Source organism: Ascaphus truei, chromosome 2 (assembly GCF_040206685.1).
Source record: "Ascaphus truei isolate aAscTru1 chromosome 2, aAscTru1.hap1, whole genome shotgun sequence".
Taxonomy (NCBI): Eukaryota; Metazoa; Chordata; class Amphibia; order Anura; family Ascaphidae; genus Ascaphus; species Ascaphus truei.
The window spans coordinates 411,119,644-411,136,241 of NC_134484.1; the positions used below are offsets into that span (position 1 = coordinate 411,119,644).

General features: G+C 51.5%; 1 protein-coding gene across 2 annotated transcripts in view; it reads right to left on the bottom strand.

Annotated features, from left to right (window-relative positions):
• STEAP1 (STEAP family member 1) overlaps positions 1-13,366 on the bottom strand; it is a 76,253-nt gene extending 62,887 nt beyond the window's left edge. The window contains exon 1 of one of the 2 annotated variants that reach the window (XM_075587477.1): positions 13,290-13,366. The gene's annotated coding sequence lies outside the window, so the exon portion shown is untranslated. The remainder of the gene's footprint in view (positions 1-13,289) is intronic. The other variant, XM_075587476.1, reaches the window with a different exon arrangement.
• Between the last annotated feature and the right edge of the window lie 3,232 nt (positions 13,367-16,598).

Here is a 16,598-nt window from a genome sequence, read left to right on the forward strand (position 1 = left end):
CCCACGTACAGTCCTGTCTGTAACTCACCCCACGTACAGTCCTGTCTGTAACTCACCCCCACGTACAGTCCTGTCTGTAACTCACCCCCACGTACAGTCCTGTCTGTAACTCACCCCAACGTACAGTCCTGTCTGTAACTCACCCACGTACAGTCCTGTCTGTAACTCACCCCACGTACAGTCCTGTCTGTAACTCACCCCACGTACAGTCCTGTCTGTAACTCACCCCACGTACAGTCCTGTCTGTAACTCACCCCACGTACAGTCCTGTCTGTAACTCACCCCACGTACAGTCCTGTCTGTAACTCACCCCACGTACAGTCCTGTCTGTAACTCACCCACGTACAGTCCTGTCTGTAACTCACCCCACGTACAGTCCTGTCTGTAACTCACCCCACGTACAGTCCTGTCTGTAACTCACCCCACGTACAGTCCTGTCTGTAACTCACCCCACGTACAGTCCTGTCTGTAACTCACCCCACGTACAGTCCTGTCTATAACTCACCCCACGTACAGTCCTGTCTGTAACTCACCCCACGTACAGTCCTGTCTGTAACTCACCCCACGTACAGTCCTGTCTGTAACTCACCCCACGTACAGTCCTGTCTGTAACTCACCCCACGTACAGTCCTGTCTGTAACTCACCCCACGTACAGTCCTGTCTGTAACTCACCCCACGTACAGTCCTGTCTGTAACTCACCCCACGTACAGTCCTGTCTGTAACTCACCCCACGTACAGTCCTGTCTGTAACTCACCCCACGTACAGTCCTGTCTGTAACTCACCCCACGTACAGTCCTGTCTGTAACTCACCCCACGTACAGTCCTGTCTGTAACTCACCCACGTACAGTCCTGTCTGTAACTCACCCACGTACAGTCCTGTCTGTAACTCACCCACGTACAGTCCTGTCTGTAACTCACCCCACGTACAGTCCTGTCTGTAACTCACCCCACGTACAGTCCTGTCTGTAACTCACCCCACGTACAGTCCTGTCTGTAACTCACCCCACGTACAGTCCTGTCTGTAACTCACCCCACGTACAGTCCTGTCTGTAACTCACCCCACGTACAGTCCTGTCTGAAACTCACCCCACGTACAGTCCTGTCTGTAACTCACCCCACGTACAGTCCTGTCTGTAACTCACCCCACGTACAGTCCTGTCTGTAACTCCCCCCACGTACAGTCCTGTCTGTAACTCACCCCACGTACAGTCCTGTCTGTAACTCACCCCACGTACAGTCCTGTCTGTAACTCACCCCACGTACAGTCCTGTCTGTAACTCACCCACGTACAGTCCTGTCTGTAACTCACCCCACGTACAGTCCTGTCTGTAACTCACCCCACGTACAGTCCTGTCTGTAACTCACCCCACGTACAGTCCTGTCTGTAACTCACCCCACGTACAGTCCTGTCTGTAACTCACCCCACGTACAGTCCTGTCTGTAACTCACCCCACGTACAGTCCTGTCTGTAACTCACCCCACGTACAGTCCTGTCTGTAACTCACCCCACGTACAGTCCTGTCTGTAACTCACCCACGTACAGTCCTGTCTGTAACTCACCCCACGTACAGTCCTGTCTGTAACTCACCCCACGTACAGTCCTGTCTGTAACTCACCCCACGTACAGTCTGTCTGTAACTCACCCCACGTACAGTCCTGTCTGTAACTCACCCCACGTACAGTCCTGTCTGTAACTCACCCCACGTACAGTCCTGTCTGTAACTCACCCCACGTACAGTCCTGTCTATAACTCACCCCACGTACAGTCCTGTCTGTAACTCACCCCACGTACAGTCCTGTCTGTAACTCACCCCACGTACAGTCCTGTCTGTAACTCACCCCACGTACAGTCCTGTCTGTAACTCACCCCACGTACAGTCCTGTCTGTAACTCACCCCACGTACAGTCCTGTCTGTAACTCACCCCACGTACAGTCCTGTCTGTAACTCACCCCACGTACAGTCCTGTCTGTAACTCACCCACGTACAGTCTGTCTGTAACTCACCCCACGTACAGTCCTGTCTGTAACTCACCCCACGTACAGTCCTGTCTGTACTCCCCCGTACAGTCTCACCCCACGTACAGTCCTGTCTGTAACTCACCCCACGTACAGTCCTGTCTGTAACTCACCCCACGTACAGTCCTGTCTGTAACTCACCCCCACGTACAGTCCTGTCTGTAACTCACCCCACGTACAGTCCTGTCTGTAACTCACCCCACGTACAGTCCTGTCTGATACTCACCCACGTACAGTCCTGTCTGTAACTCACCCCACGTACAGTCCTGTCTGTAACTCACCCCACGTACAGTCTGTCTGTACTCACCCCACGTACAGTCCTGTCTGTAACTCACCCCACGTACAGTCCTGTCTGTAACTCACCCCACGTACAGTCCTGTCTGTAACTCACCCCACGTACAGTCCTGTCTGTAACTCACCCCACGTACAGTCCTGTCTGTAACTCACCCCACGTACAGTCCTGTCTGTAACTCACCCCACGTACAGTCCTGTCTGTAACTCACCCCACGTACAGTCCTGTCTGTAACTCACCCCACGTACTGTCCTGTCTATAACTCCCCCCACGTACAGTCCTGTCTGTAACTCACCCCACGTACAGTCCTGTCTGTAACTCACCCCACGTACAGTCCTGTCTGTAACTCACCCCACGTACAGTCTGTCTCTACTCACCCCACGTACAGTCCTGTCTGTAACTCACCCCACGTACAGTCCTGTCTGTAACTCACCCCACGTACAGTCCTGTCTGTAACTCACCCCACGTACAGTCCTGTCTGTAACTCACCCCACGTACAGTCCTGTCTGTAACTCACCCCACGTACAGTCCTGTCTGTAACTCACCCCACGTACAGTCCTGTCTGTAACTCACCCACGTACAGTCCTGTCTGTAACTCACCCCACGTACAGTCCTGTCTGTAACTCACCCCACGTACAGTCCTGTCTGTAACTCACCCCACGTACAGTCCTGTCTGTAACTCACCCCACGTACAGTCCTGTCTGTAACTCACCCCACGTACAGTCCTGTCTGTAACTCACCCCACGTACAGTCCTGTCTGTAACTCACCCCACGTACAGTCCTGTCTGTAACTCACCCCACGTACAGTCTGTCTGTAACTCACCCCACGTACAGTCCTGTCTGTAACTCACCCCACGTACAGTCCTGTCTGTAACTCACCCCACGTACAGTCCCTGTCTGTAACTCACCCCACGTACAGTCCTGTCTGTCTATAACTCACCCCACGTACAGTCCTGTCTGTAACTCACCCACGTACAGTCCTGTCTGTAACTCACCCCACGTACAGTCCTGTCTGTAACTCACCCCACGTACAGTCCTGTCTGTAACTCACCCCACGTACAGTCCTGTCTGTAACTCACCCCACGTACAGTCCTGTCTGTAACTCACCCCACGTACAGTCCTGTCTGTAACTCACCCCACGTACAGTCCTGTCTGTAACTCACCCCACGTACAGTCCTGTCTGTAACTCACCCCCACGTACAGTCCTGTCTGTAACTCACCCCACGTACAGTCCTGTCTGTAACTCACCCCACGTACAGTCCTGTCTGTAACTCACCCCACGTACAGTCCTGTCTGTAACTCACCCCACGTACAGTCCTGTCTATAACTCACCCCACGTACAGTCCTGTCTGTAACTCACCCTCGTACTGTCTGTAACTCACCCCACGTACAGTCCTGTCTGTAACTCACCCCACGTACAGTCCTGTCTGTAACTCACCCCACATACAGTCCTGTCTGTAACTCACCCCACGTACTGTCCTGTCTGTAACTCACCCCACGTACAGTCCTGTCTGTAACTCACCCCACGTACAGTCCCTGTCTGTAACTCACCCCACGTACAGTCCTGTCTGTAACTCACCCCACGTACAGTCCTGTCTGTAACTCACCCCACGTACAGTCCTGTCTGTAACTCACCCCACGTACAGTCCTGTCTGTAACTCACCCCACGTACAGTCCTGTCTGTAACTCACCCCACGTACAGTCCTGTCTGTAACTCACCCCACGTACAGTCCTGTCTGTAACTCACCCCACGTACAGTCCTGTCTGTAACTCACCCCACGTACAGTCCTGTCTGTAACTCACCCCACGTACAGTCCTGTCTGTAACTCACCCCACGTACAGTCCTGTCTGTAACTCACCCCACGTACAGTCCTGTCTGTAACTCACCCCACGTACAGTCCTGTCTGTAACTCACCCCACGTACAGTCCTGTCTGTAACTCACCCCACGTACAGTCCTGTCTTAACTCACCCACGTACAGTCCTGTCTGTAACTCACCCACGTACTGTCCTGTCTGTAACTCACCCCACGTACAGTCCTGTCTGTAACTCACCCCACGTACAGTCCTGTCTGTAACTCACCCCACGTACAGTCCTGTCTGTAACTCACCCCACGTACAGTCCTGTCTGTAACTCACCCCCACGTACAGTCCTGTCTGTAACTCACCCCACGTACAGTCCTGTCTGTAACTCACCCCACGTACAGTCCTGTCTGTAACTCACCCCACGTACAGTCCTGTCTGTAACTCACCCCACGTACAGTCCTGTCTGTAACTCACCCCACGTACAGTCCTGTCTGTAACTCACCCCACGTACAGTCCTGTCTGTAACTCACCCCACGTACAGTCCTGTCTGTAACTCCCCCCACGTACAGTCCTGTCTATAACTCACCCCACGTACAGTCCTGTCTGTAACTCACCCCACGTACTGTCTGTAACTCACCCCACGTACAGTCCTGTCTGTAACTCACCCCACGTACAGTCCTGTCTGTAACTCACCCCACGTACAGTCCTGTCTGTAACTCACCCCACGTACAGTCCTGTCTGTAACTCACCCCACGTACAGTCCTGTCTGTAACTCACCCCACGTACAGTCCTGTCTGTAACTCACCCACGTACAGTCCTGTCTGTAACTCACCCCACGTACAGTCCTGTCTGTAACTCACCCCACGTACAGTCCTGTCTGTAACTCACCCCACGTACAGTCCTGTCTGTAACTCACCCCACGTACAGTCCTGTCTGTAACTCACCCCACGTACAGTCCTGTCTGTAACTCACCCCACGTACAGTCCTGTCTGTAACTCACCCCACGTACAGTCCTGTCTGTAACTCACCCACGTACAGTCCTGTCTGTAACTCACCCCACGTACAGTCCTGTCTGTAACTCACCCCACGTACAGTCCTGTCTGTAACTCACCCCACGTACAGTCCTGTCTGTAACTCACCCCACGTACAGTCCTGTCTGTAACTCACCCCACGTACAGTCCTGTCTGTAACTCACCCCACGTACAGTCCTGTCTGTAACTCCCCCCACGTACAGTCCTGTCTGTAACTCACCCCACGTACAGTCCTGTCTGTAACTCACCCCACGTACAGTCCTGTCTGTAACTCACCCCACGTACAGTCCTGTCTGTAACTCACCCCACGTACAGTCCTGTCTGTAACTCACCCCACGTACAGTCCTGTCTGTAACTCACCCACGTACAGTCCTGTCTGTAACTCACCCCACGTACAGTCCTGTCTGTAACTCACCCCACGTACAGTCCTGTCTGTAACTCACCCCACGTACAGTCCTGTCTGTAACTCACCCCACGTACAGTCCTGTCTGTAACTCACCCCACGTACAGTCCTGTCTGTAACTCACCCCACATACTGTCCTGTCTGTAACTCACCCCCACGTACTGTCCTGTCTGTAACTCACCCCACGTACAGTCCTGTCTGTAACTCACCCCACGTACAGTCCTGTCTGTAACTCACCCCACGTACAGTCCTGTCTGTAACTCACCCACGTACTGTCCTGTCTGTAACTCACCCCACGTACAGTCCTGTCTGTAACTCACCCCACGTACAGTCCTGTCTGTAACTCACCCCACGTACAGTCCTGTCTGTAACTCACCCACGTACAGTCCTGTCTGTAACTCACCCCACGTACAGTCCTGTCTGTAACTCACCCCACGTACAGTCCTGTCTGTAACTCACCCCACGTACAGTCCTGTCTGTAACTCACCCCCACGTACAGTCCTGTCTGTAACTCACCCCACGTACAGTCCTGTCTGTAACTCACCCCACGTACAGTCCTGTCTGTAACTCACCCCACGTACTGTCCTGTCTGTAACTCACCCCACGTACAGTCCTGTCTGTAACTCCCCCCACGTACAGTCCTGTCTGTAACTCACCCCACGTACAGTCCTGTCTGTAACTCACCCACGTACAGTCCTGTCTATAACTCCCCCCACGTACAGTCCTGTCTGTAACTCACCCCACGTACAGTCCTGTCTATAACTCACCCACGTACAGTCCTGTCTGTAACTCACCCCACGTACAGTCCTGTCTGTACTCACCCCACGTACAGTCCTGTCTGTAACTCACCCCACGTACAGTCCTGTCTGTAACTCACCCCACGTACAGTCCTGTCTGTAACTCACCCCACGTACAGTCCTGTCTGTAACTCACCCACATACAGTCCTGTCTGTAACTCACCCCACGTACAGTCCTGTCTGTAACTCACCCCACGTACAGTCCTGTCTGTAACTCACCCCACGTACAGTCCTGTCTGTAACTCACCCCACGTACAGTCCTGTCTGTAACTCACCCCACGTACAGTCCTGTCTGTAACTCACCCCACGTACAGTCCTGTCTGTAACTCACCCCACGTACTGTCCTGTCTGTAACTCACCCCACGTACAGTCTGTAACTCACCCCACGTACAGTCCTGTCTGTAACTCCCCCCACGTACAGTCCTGTCTGTAACTCACCCCACGTACAGTCCTGTCTGTAACTCACCCCACGTACAGTCCTGTCTGTAACTCACCCCACGTACAGTCCTGTCTATAACTCACCCACGTACAGTCCTGTCTGATACTCACCCCACGTACAGTCCTGTCTGTAACTCACCCCACGTACAGTCCTGTCTGTAACTCACCCCACGTACAGTCCTGTCTGTAACTCGCCCCACGTACAGTCCTGTCTGTAACTCACCCCACGTACAGTCCTGTCTATAACTCACCCCACGTACAGTCCTGTCTGTAACTCACCCCACGTACAGTCCTGTCTGTAACTCACCCCACGTACAGTCCTGTCTGTAACTCACCCCCACGTACAGTCCTGTCTGTAACTCACCCCACGTACAGTCCTGTCTGTAACTCACCCCACGTACAGTCCTGTCTGTAACTCACCCCACGTACAGTCCTGTCTGTAACTCCCCCCACGTACTGTCCTGTCTATAACTCCCCCCACGTACAGTCCTGTCTGTAACTCACCCCACGTACAGTCCTGTCTGTAACTCACCCCACGTACAGTACTGTCTGTAACTCACCCCACGTACAATCCTGTCTGTAACTCACCCCACGTAACAGTCCTGTCTGTAACTCACTCCACGTACAGTCCCTGTCTGTAACTCACCCCACGTACAGTCCTGTCTGTAACTCACCCCACGTACAGTCCTGTCTGTAACTCACCCCACGTACAGTCCTGTCTGTAACTCACCCCACGTACAGTCCTGTCTGTAACTCACCCCACGTACAGTCCTGTCTGTAACTCACCCACGTACAGTCCTGTCTGTAACTCACCCCACGTACAGTCCTGTCTGTAACTCACCCCACGTACAGTCCTGTCTGTAACTCACCCCACGTACAGTCTGTCTGTAACTCACCCCACGTACAGTCCTGTCTGTAACTCACCCACGTACAGTCCTGTCTGTAACTCACCCCACGTACAGTCCTGTCTGTAACTCACCCCACGTACAGTCCTGTCTGTAACTCACCCCACGTACAGTCCTGTCTGTAACTCACCCCACGTACAGTACTGTCTGTAACTCACCCCACGTACAGTCCTGTCTGTAACTCACCCCACGTACATTCCTGTCTATAACTCACCCCACGTACAGTCCTGTCTAATACTCACCCCACGTACAGTCCTGTCTGTAACTCACCCACGTACTGTCCTGTCTGTAACTCACCCCACGTACAGTCCTGTCTGTAACTCACCCCACGTACAGTCCTGTCTGTAACTCACCCCACGTACAGTCCTGTCTGTAACTCACCCCACGTACAGTCCTGTCTGTAACTCACCCCACGTACAGTCCTGTCTGTAACTCACCCACGTACAGTCTGTAACTCACCCCACGTACAGTCCTGTCTGTAACTCACCCCACGTACAGTCCTGTCTGTAACTCACCCCACGTACAGTCCTGTCTGTAACTCACCCTACGTACAGTCCTGTCTGTAACTCACCCCACGTACAGTCCTGTCTGTAACTCACCCCACGTACAGTCCTGTCTGTAACTCACCCCACGTACAGTCCTGTCTGTAACTCACCCCAAGTACAGTCCTGTCTGTAACTCACCCCACGTACAGTCCTGTCTGTAACTCACCCCACGTACAGTCCTGTCTGTAACTCACCCCACGTACTGTCTGTAACTCACCCCACGTACAGTCCTGTCTGTAACTCACCCCACGTACAGTCCTGTCTGTAACTCACCCCACGTCCTGTCTGTAACTCACCCCACGTACAGTCCTGTCTGTAACTCACCCCACGTACAGTCCTGTCTGTAACTCACCCCACGTACAGTCCTGTCTGTAAGTAACCCCACGTACAGTCCTGTCTGTAACTCACCCCACGTACAGTCCTGTCTGTAACTCACCCCACGTACAGTCCTGTCTGTAACTCACCCCACGTACAGTCCTGTCTGTAACTCACCCCACGTACAGTCCTGTCTGTAACTCACCCCACGTACAGTCCTGTCTGTAACTCACCCCACGTACTGTCCTGTCTGTAACTCACCCCACGTACAGTCCTGTCTGTAACTCACCCCACGTACAGTCCTGTCTGTAACTCACCCACGTACAGTCCTGTCTGTAACTCACCCACGTACAGTCCTGTCTGTAACTCACCCCACGTACAGTCCTGTCTGTAACTCACCCCACGTACAGTCCTGTCTGTAACTCACCCCACGTACAGTCCTGTCTGTAACTCACCCCACGTACAGTCCTGTCTGTAACTCACCCCACGTACAGTCCTGTCTGTAACTCCCCCCACGTACAGTCCTGTCTGTAACTCACCCCACGTACAGTCCTGTCTGTAACTCACCCCCACGTACAGTCCTGTCTGTAACTCACCCACGTACAGTCCTGTCTATAACTCACCCCACGTACAGTCCTGTCTATAACTCACCCACGTACAGTCCTGTCTGTAACTCACCCCACGTACAGTCCTGTCTGTAACTCACCCCACGTACAGTCCTGTCTGTAACTCACCCCACGTACAGTCCTGTCTGTAACTCACCCCACGTACAGTCCTGTCTGTAACTCACCCCACGTACTGTCCTGTCTGTAACTCACCCCACGTACAGTCCTGTCTGTAACTCACCCCACGTACTGTCCTGTCTGTAACTCACCCCACGTACAGTCCTGTCTGTAACTCACCCCACGTACAGTCCTGTCTGTAACTCACCCCACGTACAGTCCTGTCTGTAACTCACCCACGTACAGTCCTGTCTGTAACTCCCCCCACGTACAGTCCTGTCTGTAACTCCCCCCACGTACTGTCCTGTCTGTAACTCACCCCACGTACAGTCCTGTCTGTAACTCACCCCACGTACAGTCCTATCTGTAACTCACCCCACGTACTGTCCTGTCTGTAACTCACCCCACGTACAGTCCTGTCTGTAACTCCCCCCACGTACAGTCCTGTCTGTAACTCCCCCCACGTACTGTCCTGTCTGTAACTCACCCCACGTACAGTCCTGTCTGTAACTCACCCCACGTACAGTCTGTAACTCACCCCACGTACAGTCCTGTCTGTAACTCACCCCACGTACAGTCCTGTCTGTAACTCACCCCCACGTACAGTCCTGTCTGTAACTCACCCCACGTACAGTCCTGTCTGTAACTCCCCCCACGTACAGTCCTGTCTGTAACTCACCCCACGTACTGTCCTGTCTGTAACTCACCCCACGTACAGTCCTGTCTGTAACTCACCCCACGTACAGTCCCTGTCTGTAACTCACCCCACGTACAGTCCTGTCTGTAACTCACCCCACGTACAGTCCTGTCTGTAACTCACCCCAAGTACAGTCCTGTCTGTAACTCACCCCACGTACAGTCCTGTCTGTAACTCACCCCACGTACAGTCCTGTCTGTAACTCACCCCAAGTACAGTCCTGTCTATAACTCACCCCACGTACAGTCCTGTCTGTAACTCACCCACGTACAGTCCTGTCTGTAACTCACCCCACGTACAGTCCTGTCTGTAACTCACCCCACGTACAGTCCTGTCTGTAACTCACCCCACGTACAGTCCTGTCTGTAACTCACCCCACGTACTGTCCTGTCTGTAACTCACCCCACGTACAGTCCTGTCTGTAACTCACCCCACGTACAGTCCTGTCTGTAACTCACCCACGTACAGTCCTGTCTGTAACTCACCCCACGTACAGTCCTGTCTGTAACTCACCCCACGTACAGTCCTGTCTGTAACTCACCCCACGTACAGTCCTGTCTGTAACTCACCCCACGTACAGTCCTGTCTGTACTCACCCCACGTACAGTCCTGTCTGTAACTCCCCCCACGTACAGTCCTGTCTGTAACTCACCCCACGTACAGTCCTGTCTGTAACTCACCCCCACGTACAGTCCTGTCTGTAACTCACCCACGTACAGTCCTGTCTATAACTCACCCCACGTACAGTCCTGTCTATAACTCACCCACGTACAGTCCTGTCTGTAACTCACCCCACGTACAGTCCTGTCTGTAACTCACCCCACGTACAGTCCTGTCTGTAACTCACCCCACGTACAGTCCTGTCTGTAACTCACCCCACGTACAGTCCTGTCTGTAACTCACCCCACGTACAGTCCTGTCTGTAACTCACCCCACGTACAGTCCTGTCTGTAACTCACCCCACGTACTGTCCTGTCTGTAACTCACCCCACGTACAGTCCTGTCTGTAACTCACCCCACGTACAGTCCTGTCTGTAACTCACCCCACGTACAGTCCTGTCTGTAACTCACCCCACGTACAGTCCTGTCTGTAACTCACCCCACGTACAGTCCTGTCTGTAACTCACCCCACGTACAGTCCTGTCTGTAACTCACCCCACGTACAGTCCTATCTGTAACTCACCCCACGTACAGTCCTGTCTGTAACTCACCCCACGTACAGTCCTGTCTGTAACTCACCCCACGTACAGTCCTGTCTGTTACTCCCCCCACGTACAGTCCTGTCTGTAACTCACCCCACGTACTGTCCTGTCTGTAACTCACCCCACGTACAGTCCTGTCTGTAACTCACCCCACGTACAGTCTGTAACTCACCCCACGTACAGTCCTGTCTGTAACTCACCCCACGTACAGTCCTGTCTGTAACTCACCCCACGTACAGTCCTGTCTGTAACTCACCCCACGTACAGTCCTGTCTGTAACTCCCCCCACGTACAGTCCTGTCTGTAACTCACCCCACGTACTGTCCTGTCTGTAACTCACCCCACGTACAGTCCTGTCTGTAACTCACCCCACGTACAGTCCTGTCTGTAACTCACCCCACGTACAGTCCTGTCTGTAACTCACCCCACGTACAGTCCTGTCTGTAACTCACCCCAAGTACAGTCCTGTCTGTAACTCACCCCACGTACAGTCCTGTCTGTAACTCACCCCACGTACAGTCCTGTCTGTAACTCACCCCAAGTACAGTCCTGTCTATAACTCACCCCACGTACAGTCCTGTCTGTAACTCACCCACGTACAGTCCTGTCTGTAACTCACCCCACGTACAGTCCTGTCTGTAACTCACCCCACGTACTGTCTGTCTGTAACTCACCCCACGTACAGTCCTGTCTGTAACTCACCCCACGTACAGTCCTGTCTGTAACTCACCCCACGTACAGTCCTGTCTGTAACTCACCCCACGTACAGTCCTGTCTGTAACTCACCCCACGTACAGTCCTGTCTGTAACTCACCCCACGTACAGTCCTGTCTGTAACTCACCCCACGTACAGTCCTGTCTGTAACTCACCCCACGTACAGTCCTGTCTGTAACTCACCCCACGTACAGTCCTGTCTGTAACTCACCCCACGTGCAGTCCTGTCTGTAACTCACCCCACGTACTGTCCTGTCTGTAACTCACCCCACGTACTGTCCTGTCTGTAACTCACCCCACGTACAGTCCTGTCTGTAACTCACCCCACGTACAGTCCTGTCTGTAACTCACCCCACGTACAGTCCTGTCTGTAACTCACCCCACGTACAGTCCTGTCTGTAACTCACCCCACGTACAGTCCTGTCTGTAACTCACCCCACGTACAGTCCTGTCTGTAACTCACCCCACGTACAGTCCTGTCTGTAACTCACCCCACGTACAGTCCTGTCTGTAACTCCCCCCACGTACAGTCCTGTCTATAACTCACCCCACGTACAGTCCTGTCTGTAACTCACCCCACGTACTGTCTGTAACTCACCCCACGTACAGTCCTGTCTGTAACTCACCCCACGTACAGTCCTGTCTGTAACTCACCCCACATACAGTCCTGTCTGTAACTCACCCCACGTACAGTCCTGTCTGTAACTCACCCCACGTACAGTCCTGTCTGTAACTCACCCCACGTACAGTCCTGTCTGTAACTCACCCCACGTACAGTCCTGTCTGTAACTCACCCCACGTACAGTCCTGTCTGTAACTCACCCCACGTACAGTCCTGTCTGTAACTCACCCCACGTACAGTCCTGTCTGTAACTCACCCACGTACAGTCCTGTCTGTAACTCACCCCACGTACAGTCCTGTCTGTAACTCACCCCACGTACAGTCCTGTCTGTAACTCACCCCACGTACAGTCTGTAACTCACCCCACGTACAGTCCTGTCTGTAACTCACCCCACGTACAGTCCTGTCTGTAACTCACCCCACGTACAGTCCTGTCTGTAACTCACCTCACATACAGTCCTGTCTGTAACTCACCCCACGTACAGTCCTGTCTGTAACTCACCCCACGTACAGTCCTGTCTGTAACTCACCCCACGTACAGTCCTGTCTGTAACTCACCCCACGTACAGTCCTGTCTGTAACTCACCCCACGTACAGTCCTGTCTGTAACTCACCCCACGTACAGTCCTGTCTGTAACTCACCCCACGTACAGTCCTGTCTGTAACTCACCCCACGTACAGTCCTGTCTGTAACTCACCCACGTACAGTCCTGTCTGTAACTCACCCCACGTACAGTCCTGTCTGTAACTCACCCCACGTACAGTCCTGTCTGTAACTCACCTTGCAAATCTGGCTGTGCACACAACAGGCTTGTACGATTCATGTGCTGCTAAGACCTCCCACTGCAATGCCCTGGCACTCCCATTATCTGATGTACACATCACACACTCCCTCTAGCGCTGAATATTTTAAAGTGACACTTCAGGTTTCTACCATGAGAAGTGATCATGTCAACATTTAAAGCTGCAGTTCAGGCAACATCCTGCATGTATGGGTTGTTTTTAATAAATCAGTTCTGTAGTAAGAAAAAATACTTCTAGCATTTTCTGTTTTTAAAAAAACAACTTTGAAAGGCCAATTTTCTTGTATTCTATTTTAATAAGCATGCTTGTTCCTATAGCAACGATTTACATTCCCCATATTTAAAGATGTCGCCAAACTTTGCCGATCAATAGACGGAGAACGAATTGACCGGCAGCTATACAGTTCTTTAGGTAATTAGAGATTGCCCACATGAAACTATTGAAGTAAAAAAATAATATAAAAAAAAAAAAAAAGATTGAACTGCAGCTTTAATATATTTACTTTTTTTTTTTTAAATCTGGCGAGGAATCATAATGACTCAACCTCACGTGTGATAAAAAATTTTTAAATGTAGGGGTAGACATATATCTGACGTGTAACCTATATTTCCTCACTTGTGGTTCATTATTCAATTGCAAATCATTTCAGCAAAGACTGATCACTCGTGTTTGTTTGCATATTTTCCACTTGTCAACAAACCTGCTTCATTCAACCAACTGGCAAATCATACAGTAGTTCAATTGCAGACACAGATTCTGATGAGTGACATTCAATTGAGAACTCAGTGGTCATATGTCTCTAATCCGAGCGCCAGCGGGCATGTCTCTAATCCGAGCGCCAGTGGGCATGTCTCTAATCTGAGCGCCAGTGGGCATGTCTCTGATCCGAGTGCCAGCGGGCATGTCTCTAATCTCAGCATCCAGCAGGCATGTCTCTAATCTCAGCATCCAGCGGGCATGTCTGTAACTCGAGCATCCAGCGGGCATGTCTGTAATCCGAGAATCCAGTGGGCATGTCTGTAATCCGAGCATCCAGCAGGCATGTCTGTAATCCGAGCATCCAGCAGACATGTCTCTAATCCAAGCATCCAGTGGGTATGTCTCTGATCCGAGCATCCAGCGGTTATGTCTCTAATCCGAGAATCCAACAGGCATGTCTGTAATCTGAGCATCCAACAGGCATATCTCTAATCCGAGCATCCAGCGGGCATGTCTCTAATCTGAGCATCCAGCGGGCATGTCTCTAATCTGAGCATTCACTGGGCATGTCTCTAATCCGAGCATTCACTGGGCATGTCTCTAATCCGAGCATTCACTGGGCATGTCTCTAATCCGAGCATTCACTGGGCATGTCTCTAATCCGAGCATCCACTGGGCATGTCTCTAATCCGAGCATCCAGTGGGCATGTCTTTAATCCGAGCATCCTGCGGGCATGTCTCTAATAAGAACATCCAGCGGGTATGTTTCTAATCTGAGCATCCAGTGGGCATGTCTCTAATCCGAGCGCCAGCGGGCATGTTTCTAATCTGAGCATCCAGTGGGCATGTCTCTAATCCGAACATCCAGCGGGCATGTTTCTAATCCGAGCATCCACTGGGCATGTCTCTAATCTGAGCATCCAGTGAGCATGTCGCTAATCTGAGCATCCACTGGGCATGTCTCTAATCCGAGCATCCAACAGGCATGTCTGTAATCCGAGAATCCAGCGGGCATGTCTCTAATCTGACCATCCACTGGGCATGTCTCTAATCCGAGCATCCAGTGGGCATGTCTCTAATCCGAGCATTCAGAGGGCATGTCTCTAATCCGAGCATCCACTGGGCATGTCTCTAATCCGAGCATCCACTGGGTATTTCTCTAATCTGAGCATCCACTGGGCATGTCTCTAATCCGAGCATCCACTGGGCATGTCTCTAATCTGAGCATCCACTGGGCATGTCTCTAATCTGAGCATCCACTGGGCATGTCTCTAATCTGAGCATCCAACGGGCATGTCTGTAATCCGAGAATCCAGCGGGCATGTCTCTAATCTGACCATCCACTGGGCATGTCTCTAATCCGAGCATCCAGTGGGCATGTCTCTAATCCGAGCATTCAGAGGACATTTCTCAAATCCGAGCATCCACTGGGCATGTCTCTAATCCGAGCATCCACTGGGCATGTCTCTAATCCGAGCATTCACTGGGCATGTCTCTAATCCGAGCATCCACTGGGCATGTCTCTAATCCGAGCATCCACTGGGCATGTCTCTAATCCGAGCATCCACTGAGAATGCCTCTAATCTGAGCATCCACTGGGCATGTCTCTAATCCGAGCATCCACTGGGCATGTCTCTAGTCCGAGCATTCACTGGGCATGTCTCTAATCCGAGCATCCACTGGGCATGTCTCTAATCTGAGCATCCACTGGGCATGTCTCTAATCCGAGCATCCACTGGGCATGTCTCTAATCCGAGCATCCACTGAGCATGCCTCTAATCTGAGCATCCACTGGGCATGTCTCTAATCCGAGCATCCACTGGGCATGCCTCTAATCTGAGCATCCACTGGGCATGCCTCTAATCTGAGCATCCACTGGGCATGCCTCTAATCTGAGTATCCACTGGGCATCTCTTATCCGATTATCCAGTGAGCATGTCTCTAATTCGAGCATCCAGTGAGCATGCGACTTTTACAAACATGTCTCTGAAATCGTCTAACTGAGAATATCACTACATTTAACAAATATAAGGCTTGCTGTACCTTACAGTAGTTTACCCCTTTCATGTTACCATTCATTACTTAGAAAAGTACATACAGTATTTGTGCCCCAATAATGTCCTACAATTCAATACAATTTTTCAGGCTATGATTGCTCATCCTGACACTACTCACCATTATATATAAGGCTAGTAAAAATGCCTGGTTGTATGCATTTCTCCAAGATCATTATATAAACAGGGTGATGTTAATACACTGTATCTATAATCAATAGACATGTCAACGCTCACTGATTTTCTATGAATCTCACAGATTTTTAGAATCTCATTGACTAATAGAATACAGAACTATTCCTTTAAAATGCTATTTTGTTGTTCTGGAACCCCTAAATCTCACCAAATTTGGAGGTTGACATCTGACATCAGTTTACAAGGGGCTTCTTTTTTGTAAATTCCAGCTTTGTGAAGTTTAATTACCAATATGACAGCTCGTCATAGATAACATTCTAATGTAAAGAGCTTTCAAAACCCCACTGGTCTTTTTTTCCAAATGTATTCCCAAAGGTAATCTTTCAAAATCTCTGTAC